Source organism: Bombina bombina, chromosome 6 (assembly GCF_027579735.1).
Source record: "Bombina bombina isolate aBomBom1 chromosome 6, aBomBom1.pri, whole genome shotgun sequence".
In the NCBI taxonomy this organism is placed as follows: Eukaryota; Metazoa; Chordata; class Amphibia; order Anura; family Bombinatoridae; genus Bombina; species Bombina bombina.
The window spans coordinates 1,141,006,810-1,141,015,170 of NC_069504.1; positions in this window are offsets into that span (position 1 = coordinate 1,141,006,810).

Sequence of the window (8,361 nt, forward strand, 5' to 3'; positions counted from 1 at the left end):
ATTAAGTCGTTAATAAATCAATAACTAAATGAGATAGAACGGCACAAACACAGCACTAACCAACCAGCCCGTTTCATGTGTTTTGGCTGTTGGGTGTAGGGGGCTGGATGACCTTTGGTGACCTTTATTTAATTTGTAATAACTCAAATAACATTTGCTATTATCTTAAAAATAAAAGCAGACAAATCTAGGCGGGGTTTGATCAAATATAATATTTTCAAAACCAAATCAGCAAAACTTTTTAGCACAAATCAGCAGAAACTCTGCACAAACAAATTTTATGTTTGTTTTTAAAATGTAATAATGTGTGGTGCAAATTGGGGGAGTTTGATCAAATATAAAGCTCAGTATTTTAAAATGGAAACTGGCACAAATGTTTGTTTTTTCTGCACAAATCAGCACAAATGCAGCACATACAAATGGTATATTTGTTTTTTTTTTTAAATGTAATAATGTGGGGTGGAAAAATAATAATAATGCTCAATATTCCCAAAACCAAACTGGCACATACTTTTTTTGCGACACAAATCAGCACAAACAAAAAATATATTTGCTTTTAAAATGTAATAATATGGGGTGCAAAGTGGGCGGAGTTTGATCATAAATAATGCTCAATATCTGCGAAACCAAACTGGCACAAATGTTTGATTTTGCTGCACAAATCAGCCCAAAGGCAGCGCATACAAATCGTATATTTTATATATCGTATATTAATGTGGGGTTCAAAGTGGGTGGAGTTTGATCAAATATAATCATCAATATTTTCAAAATCAAACCAGCACAAACATTATTTTTTTAGCACAAATCTACAGAATCTCTGCACAAACAAATGTTATGTTTGTTTTTAAAATGTAATAATGTGGAGTGCAAAGTGGGCGGAGTTTGATCATATATAATGCTTAATATGTCCAAAACGAAACTGCCACTAATGTTAATTTTTTTTTAGCACAAATCAGCAGAAAGACAGCACAAATGATTGGTATATTTTTATTCACATTTTAAAAACATGGACTTTACACATAGGGTTGCCACCCAGCCGGTATTTTACCGGCACAGCCGGTAATTAGAGATTTGGAGCCGGTGTCTGAATTAGTATAATACTGGCAATGCAAAAGCCGTTTTTTTTAAATTTCAATTTCGCTAGCGCTGCCAACAGTTCTGCCCACCCCCCTGAGGTGTGTCTGTATTGTTGTCACTGTGTAAGTGTTGTTATTACAGCAATAACATATCCTCCTAATCCTTATTACCTGCTCTGCTTGGCTGCCTCTAGCGCCTGAGGCTGTCTCTGGGGACTGGAATCAGCTGGCTGGGAAGAGCGTGTGTGACGTGCTGAGACTGACTGACCTGACTGTGCTGCCTGTGTGTGTGGGCGTGACTGACCTGACGCTGACCGGGCTGCGCCTGCGCTGCTTCTAATCATCAGATCCATACAACAAGAAGTTGCGCAGGTAAGGAGCCTCTCAGTCTAGTTCTGACTTGTGAACAGTTTAACTAAAATGATCATCATGATCGACAGACTCAGAGTCAGTACAAGCTTAAGCAAAGCATGTTGTTAAAGACTGCACTTTATTAACCTTAGGAAGGGACCTGTAGAAACTAAAGTAACACATTATGGTTATGGCAAAGCCTTTAGAATAAAATGATGATAAGGTGTTTTACTATTTAACGTTTTTACTAAAGATTTTGACATATAAAAATAATTTTGCATGTAATAAAAACTATCGGCTAGATAACGAGTTCGGCGTTAGCCTTAAAAAGCAGCGTTAAGGGGTCCTAACGCTGCTTTTTAACACCCGCTGGTATTACGAGTTAGGCAGGCACAGGTGGGTTTTAGAATAGGGGTGTGTGGGTTGTAATGTTGGGGGGGTATTGTATTTCTTTTTTTTACAGGTAAGAGAGCTGATTACTTTGGGGCAATGCCCTGCAAAAGGCCCTTTTAAGGGCTATTTGTAATTTAGTTTAGGATAGGGAATTTTATTATTTTGGGGGGCTTTTTTATTTTATTAGGGGGCTTAGATTGGTTGTAATTAGTTTAAACTTCTTGTAATATTTTTTTATTTTTTGTAATATAGTTTAGTTTATTTAATTGTATTTTAGTTTAGATAATAGTAGTTAATTTATTTAATTAATTTATTGATAGTGTAGTGTTAGGTGTATTTGTAACTTAGGTTAGGATTTATTTTACAGGTAATTTTGTAATTATTTTAACTAGGTATTATCTATTTAATAGCTATTGTACCTAGTTAAAATAAATACAAAGTAGCCTGTAAAATAAATATAAAATAGCTACAGTGTAACTATTAGTTATATTGTAGCTATCTTATGGTTTATTTTATAGGTAAGTATTTAGTTTTAAATAGGAATAATTTATTTAATTATAGTAATTTTATTTAGATTTATTAGAAATAGATTTAAGTTAGGAGGGTGTTAGGGTTAGACTTAGGTTTAGGGGTTAATACATTTAATATAGTAGCGGCTACGTTGGGGGTGGAAGATTAGGTGTTAATAATTGTAGGTAGGTGGTGGCGACGTTGAGGGCAGCAGATTAGAGGTTAATAAATATAATGTAGGTGTCGGCGATGTTAGGGGCAGCAGATTAGGGGTTTATAAGTATAATGTAGGTGGTGGCGGTGTCCGGAGAGGCAGATTAGGCGTTAATAATATAATGCAGGTGTCGGCGATGTCGGGGGGGCAGATTAGGGGTTAATAAGTGTAAGGTTAGGGGTGTTTAGACTCGGGTTTCATGTTAGGGTGTTAGGTGTAGACTTAGAAAGTATTTTCCCATAGGAAACAATGGGGCTGTGTTAGGAGCTGAATGCTGCTTTTTTTTCAGGTGTTTTTTTTTTTTGTTTCCTATGGGGAGATTGTGCACGAGTACGTTTTAGCCAGATTACCGCTACCGTAAGCAACGCTGGTATTACAGGTAGAAGTGGCGCTAAATTTGCTCAACGCTCACTTTTCTGAGGCTAACGCAGCCATTCAGAAAACTTGTAATACCAGCGTTGTTTAAAGTGAGCGCTGGAAAAAAAAGGCTTGTTAGCAACGCAAGTTTTTACCGACAAAACTTGTAATCTAGCCGAAAGTGTTTTTTATACTTGGCCCAAAAAAAGAGGCAATGTTGGAAAAGTTTGTTTTCTTTTCTAAGAGTGCATGTAAGCACTTATACAGGGAGTGCAGAATTATTAGGCAAGTTGTATTTTTGAGAATTAATTTTATTATTGAACAACAACCATGTTCTCAATGAACCCAAAAAACTCATTAATATCAAAGTTGAATAGTTTTGGAAGTAGTTTTTAGTTTGTTTTTAGTTATAGCTATTTTAGGGGGATATCTGTGTGTGCAGGTGACTATTACTGTGCATAATTATTAGGCAACTTAACAAAAAACAAATATATAGCCATTTCAATTATTTATTTTTAACAGTGAAACCAATATAACATCTCAACATTCACAAATATACATTTCTGACATTCAAAAACAAAACAAAAACTAATCAGTGACCAATATAGCCACCTTTCTTTGCAAGGACACTCAAAAGCCTGCCATCCATGGATTCTGTCAGTGTTTTGATCTGTTCACCAGCAACCACAGCCTCCCAGACACTGTTCAGAGAGGTGTACTGTTTTCCCTCCTTGTAAATCTCACATTTGATGATGGACTACAGGTTCTCAATGGGGTTCAGATCAGGTGAACAAGGAGGCCATGTCATTAGATTTTCTTCTTTTATACCCTTTCTTGCCAGCCACGCTATGGAGTACTTGGACGCGTGTGATGGAGCATTGTCCTGTATGAAAATCATGTTTTTCTTGAAGGATGCAGACTTCTTCCTGTACCACTGCTTGAAGAAGGTGTCTTCCAGAAACTGGCAGTAGGACTGGGAGTTGAGCTTGACTCCATCCTCAACCCGAAAAGGCCCCACAAGCTCATCTTTGATGATACCAGCCCAAACCAGTACTCCACCTCCACCTTGCTGGCGTCTGAGTCGGACTGGAGTGCTCTGCCCTTTACCAATCCAGCCACGGGCCCATCCATCTGGCCCATCAAGACTCACTCTCATTTCATCAGTCCATAAAACCTTAGAAAAATCAGTCTTGAGATATTTCTTGGCCCAGTCTTGACTTTTCAGCTTGTGTGTCTTGTTCAGTGGTGGTCGTCTTTCAGCCTTTCTTACCTTGGCCATGTCTCTGAGTATTGCACACCTTGTGCTTTTGGGCACTCCAGTGATGTTGCAGCTCTGAAATATGGCCAAACTGGTGGCAAGTGGCATCTTGGCAGCTGCACGCTTGACTTTTCTCAGTTCATGGGCAGTTATTTTGTGCCTTGGTTTTTCCACACGCTCCTTGCGACCCTGTTGACTATTTTGAATGAAACGCTTGATTGTTCGATGATCACGCTTCAGAAGCTTTGCAATTTTAAGAGTGCTGCATCCCTCTGCAAGATATCTCACTATTTTTTACTTTTCTGAGCCTGTCAAGTCCTTCTTTTGACCCATTTTGCCAAAGGAAAGGAAATTGTCTAATAATTATGCACACCTGATATAGGGTGTTGATGTCATTAGACCACACCCCTTCTCATTACAGAGATGCACATCACCTAATATGCTTAATTGGTAGTAGGCTTTCAAGCCTATACAGCTTGGAGTAAGACAACATGCATAAAGAGGATGATGTGGTCAAAATACTCATTTGCCTAATAATTCTGCACTCCCTGTACTTTGTATTTTGTACATAAAAGGAGTGTTCCCAATAAATGTAATATAGGGTTATATTTACATGACTGGGTCAGGGTGCGGGTAGGTTAAATATGCAGTTCATCAAGAGAATCTGCCTCTTTTTTGGCCCCGCCTTTTTGTGGCCACACTGTTTTGTGGCCCCGCCCACATATGGCCGGTATTTTTTTTAGGAAAAGGTGGCAACCCTATTTACACATCTGAGGCGAATTGGATGGTGGGTCACATAATTTTCACTGACAAAAAAAACAAACTGTTATAACTAAACCAAACCAGCACAAATAAAAATTTGAAAGACACAAACCGGCACAAACACAGCACTAACCAACCAGCCCGTTTCATGTCTTTTGGCTTTTGTATGGGGGCTGGGTGACCTTTGGTGACCTTTATTAAATCGCTAATAAGTCAAAAATGAAACAAGATAGAACAGAGATTTAAATGGCACAAACGCAGCACTAACCAACCAGTTAGTTTCATGTATTTTGGCTGTTGTAGCTGGGCTGGGTGACGTTTGGTGACCTTTATTTAATCTGTAAAAACAAAAACAATTGCTATTATCTTAAAAATAAAAGCAGCACAAATCTTAATTTTTGCATCACAAAACAGCACAAACTTAGCACTAACGAAACACAGTGGATTTTTTTTTTGTGCCGATTGTAGGGGGGGGCAGCATCACACAGCCTTCAACACTTGCTATACAACATGTAATCTATGATGTTTTTTTAATTTCTGAATAGCAATAGGGTAAACACAATAGAGCACAGCGATTGGACAATAACAGGTTTATATTCTCTGACCACAGTGCTTAACTTTATCCCTGACAAAGTTCTGCACCAGCATGAAACATGTTGGGTATAGGTGACTTGTAATTGGGCTGTTTTGACTGGCTGTGATATTTAAATGTTTTTACCTGCATTATAAATACATGTTTAATTTTTCTTCACGAACCATTGCCAGCTGGACCTCCTTCACTAAATGTCATTATAGTCAGTACTGCACACCATGGTCAATATCAGCAAGTTAGACTGGTTCTATAGGCCATGGTCAATATCAGCAAGTCAGTCTGGTACTGTACACTATGGTCAATATCAGCAAGTCAGTCGGATACTGCAGACCATGGTCAATACCAGACTGACTTGCTGATATTGACCATGGTCTACAGTACCAGACTGACTTGATGATATTGACCATGATCTGCAGTACCAGACTGACTTGCTGATATTGACAATGGTGTGCAGTAACAGACTGACTTGCTGATATTGACCATGGCCTACAGTACCAGACTAACGTGTACCAGACTAACTTGCTGATATGATCATGGTCTGCAGTACCAGACTGGCTTGATGATATTGACCCTGGTGTGCAGTACCAGACTGACTAGCTGATATTGACCATGGCCTACAGTACCAGACTGACTAGCTGATATTGACCATGGTCTGCAGTACCAGACTAACTTGCTGATATTGACCATGGTCTGCAGTACCAGACTAATTTGCTGATATTGACCATGGTCTGCAGTACCAGACTAATTTGCTGATATTGACCATGGTCTGCAGTACCAATCTAATTTGCTGATATTGACCATGGTCTGCAGTATCAGACTGACTTGCTGATATTGACCATGGTGTGCAGTACCAAACTGACTTGCTGATATTGACCATGGTGTGCAGTACCAAACTGACTTGCTGATATTGTCCATGGCCTACAGTACCATACTAACTTGCTGATATTGAGCATGGTCTGCAGTACCAGACTGACTTGCTGATATTGACCATGGTGTGCAGTACCAGGTTGACTTGTTGATATTGACCATGGTCTGCAGTATCAGACTGACTTGTTGATATTGACCATGGTGCACAGTACCAGGCGGACTTGCTGATATTGACCATGGCCTACAGTACCAGACTGACTTGTTGATATTGACCATGGTCTGCAGTACCAGACTGACTTGCTGATATTGACCATGGCCTACAGTACCATACTGACTTTTTGATATTGACCATGGTCTGCAGTACCAGACTGACTTGCTGATATTGATCATGGCCTGCATTACCAGACTGACTTGCTAATATTGCCCATGGTCTACAGTACCAGACTGACTTGCTGATATTGACCATGGCCTACAGTACGAGACTGACTTGCTGATATTGAACATGGTGCACAGTACCAAACTGACTTGCTGATATTGACCATGGTGTGCAGTACCAAACTGACTTGCTGATATTGACCATGGTGTGCAGTACCAAACTGACTTGCTGATATTGTCCATAGCCTACAGTACCATACTAACTTGCTGATATTGAGCATGGTCTGCAGTACCAGACTGACTTGCTGATATTGACCATGGTGTGCAGTACCAGGTTGACTTGTTGATATTGACCATGGTCTGCAGTATCAGACTGACTTGCTGATATTGACCATGGTGCACAGTACCAGGCGGACTTGCTGATATTGACCATGGCCTACAGTACCAGACTGACTTGCTGATATTGACCATGGCCTACAGTACCATAGTGACTTTTTGATATTGACCATGGTCTGCAGTACCAGACTGACTTGCTGATATTGATCATGGCCTGCATTACCAGACTGACTTGCTAATATTGCCCATGGTCTACAGTAACAGACTGACTTGCTGATATTGACCATGGCCTACAGTACGAGACTGACTTGCTGATATTGACCATGGTCTACAGTACCAGACTGACTTGATGATATTGACCATGATCTGCAGTACCAGACTGACTTGCTGATATTGACAATGGTGTGCAGTAACAGACTGACTTGCTGATATTGACCATGGCCTACAGTACCAGACTAGCGTGTACCAGACTAACTTGCTGATATGATCATGGTCTGCAGTACCAGACTGGCTTGATGATATTGACCCTGGTGTGCAGTACCAGACTGACTAGCTGATATTGACCATGGCCTACAGTACCAGACTGACTAGCTGATATTGACCATGGTCTGCAGTACCAGACTAATTTGCTGATATTGACCATGGTCTGCAGTACCAGACTAATTTGCTGATATTGACCATGGTCTGCAGTACCAATCTAATTTGCTGATATTGACCATGGTCTGTAGTATCAGACTGACTTGCTGATATTGACCATGGTGTGCAGTACCAAACTGACTTGCTGATATTGTCCATGGCCTACAGTACCATACTAACTTGCTGATATTGAGCATGGTCTGCAGTACCAGACTGACTTGCTGATATTGACCATGGTGTGCAGTACCAGGTTGACTTGTTGATATTGACCATGGTCTGCAGTATCAGACTGACTTGTTGATATTGACCATGGTGCACAGTACCAGGCGGACTTGCTGATATTGACCATGGCCTACAGTACCAGACTGACTTGTTGATATTGACCATGGTCTGCAGTACCAGACTGACTTGCTGATATTGACCATGGCCTACAGTACCATACTGACTTTTTGATATTGACCATGGTCTGCAGTACCAGACTGACTTGCTGATATTGATCATGGCCTGCATTACCAGACTGACTTGCTAATATTGCCCATGGTCTACAGTACCAGACTGACTTGCTGATATTGACCATGGCCTACAGTACGAGACTGACTTGCTGATATTGAACATGGTGCACAGTACCAAACTG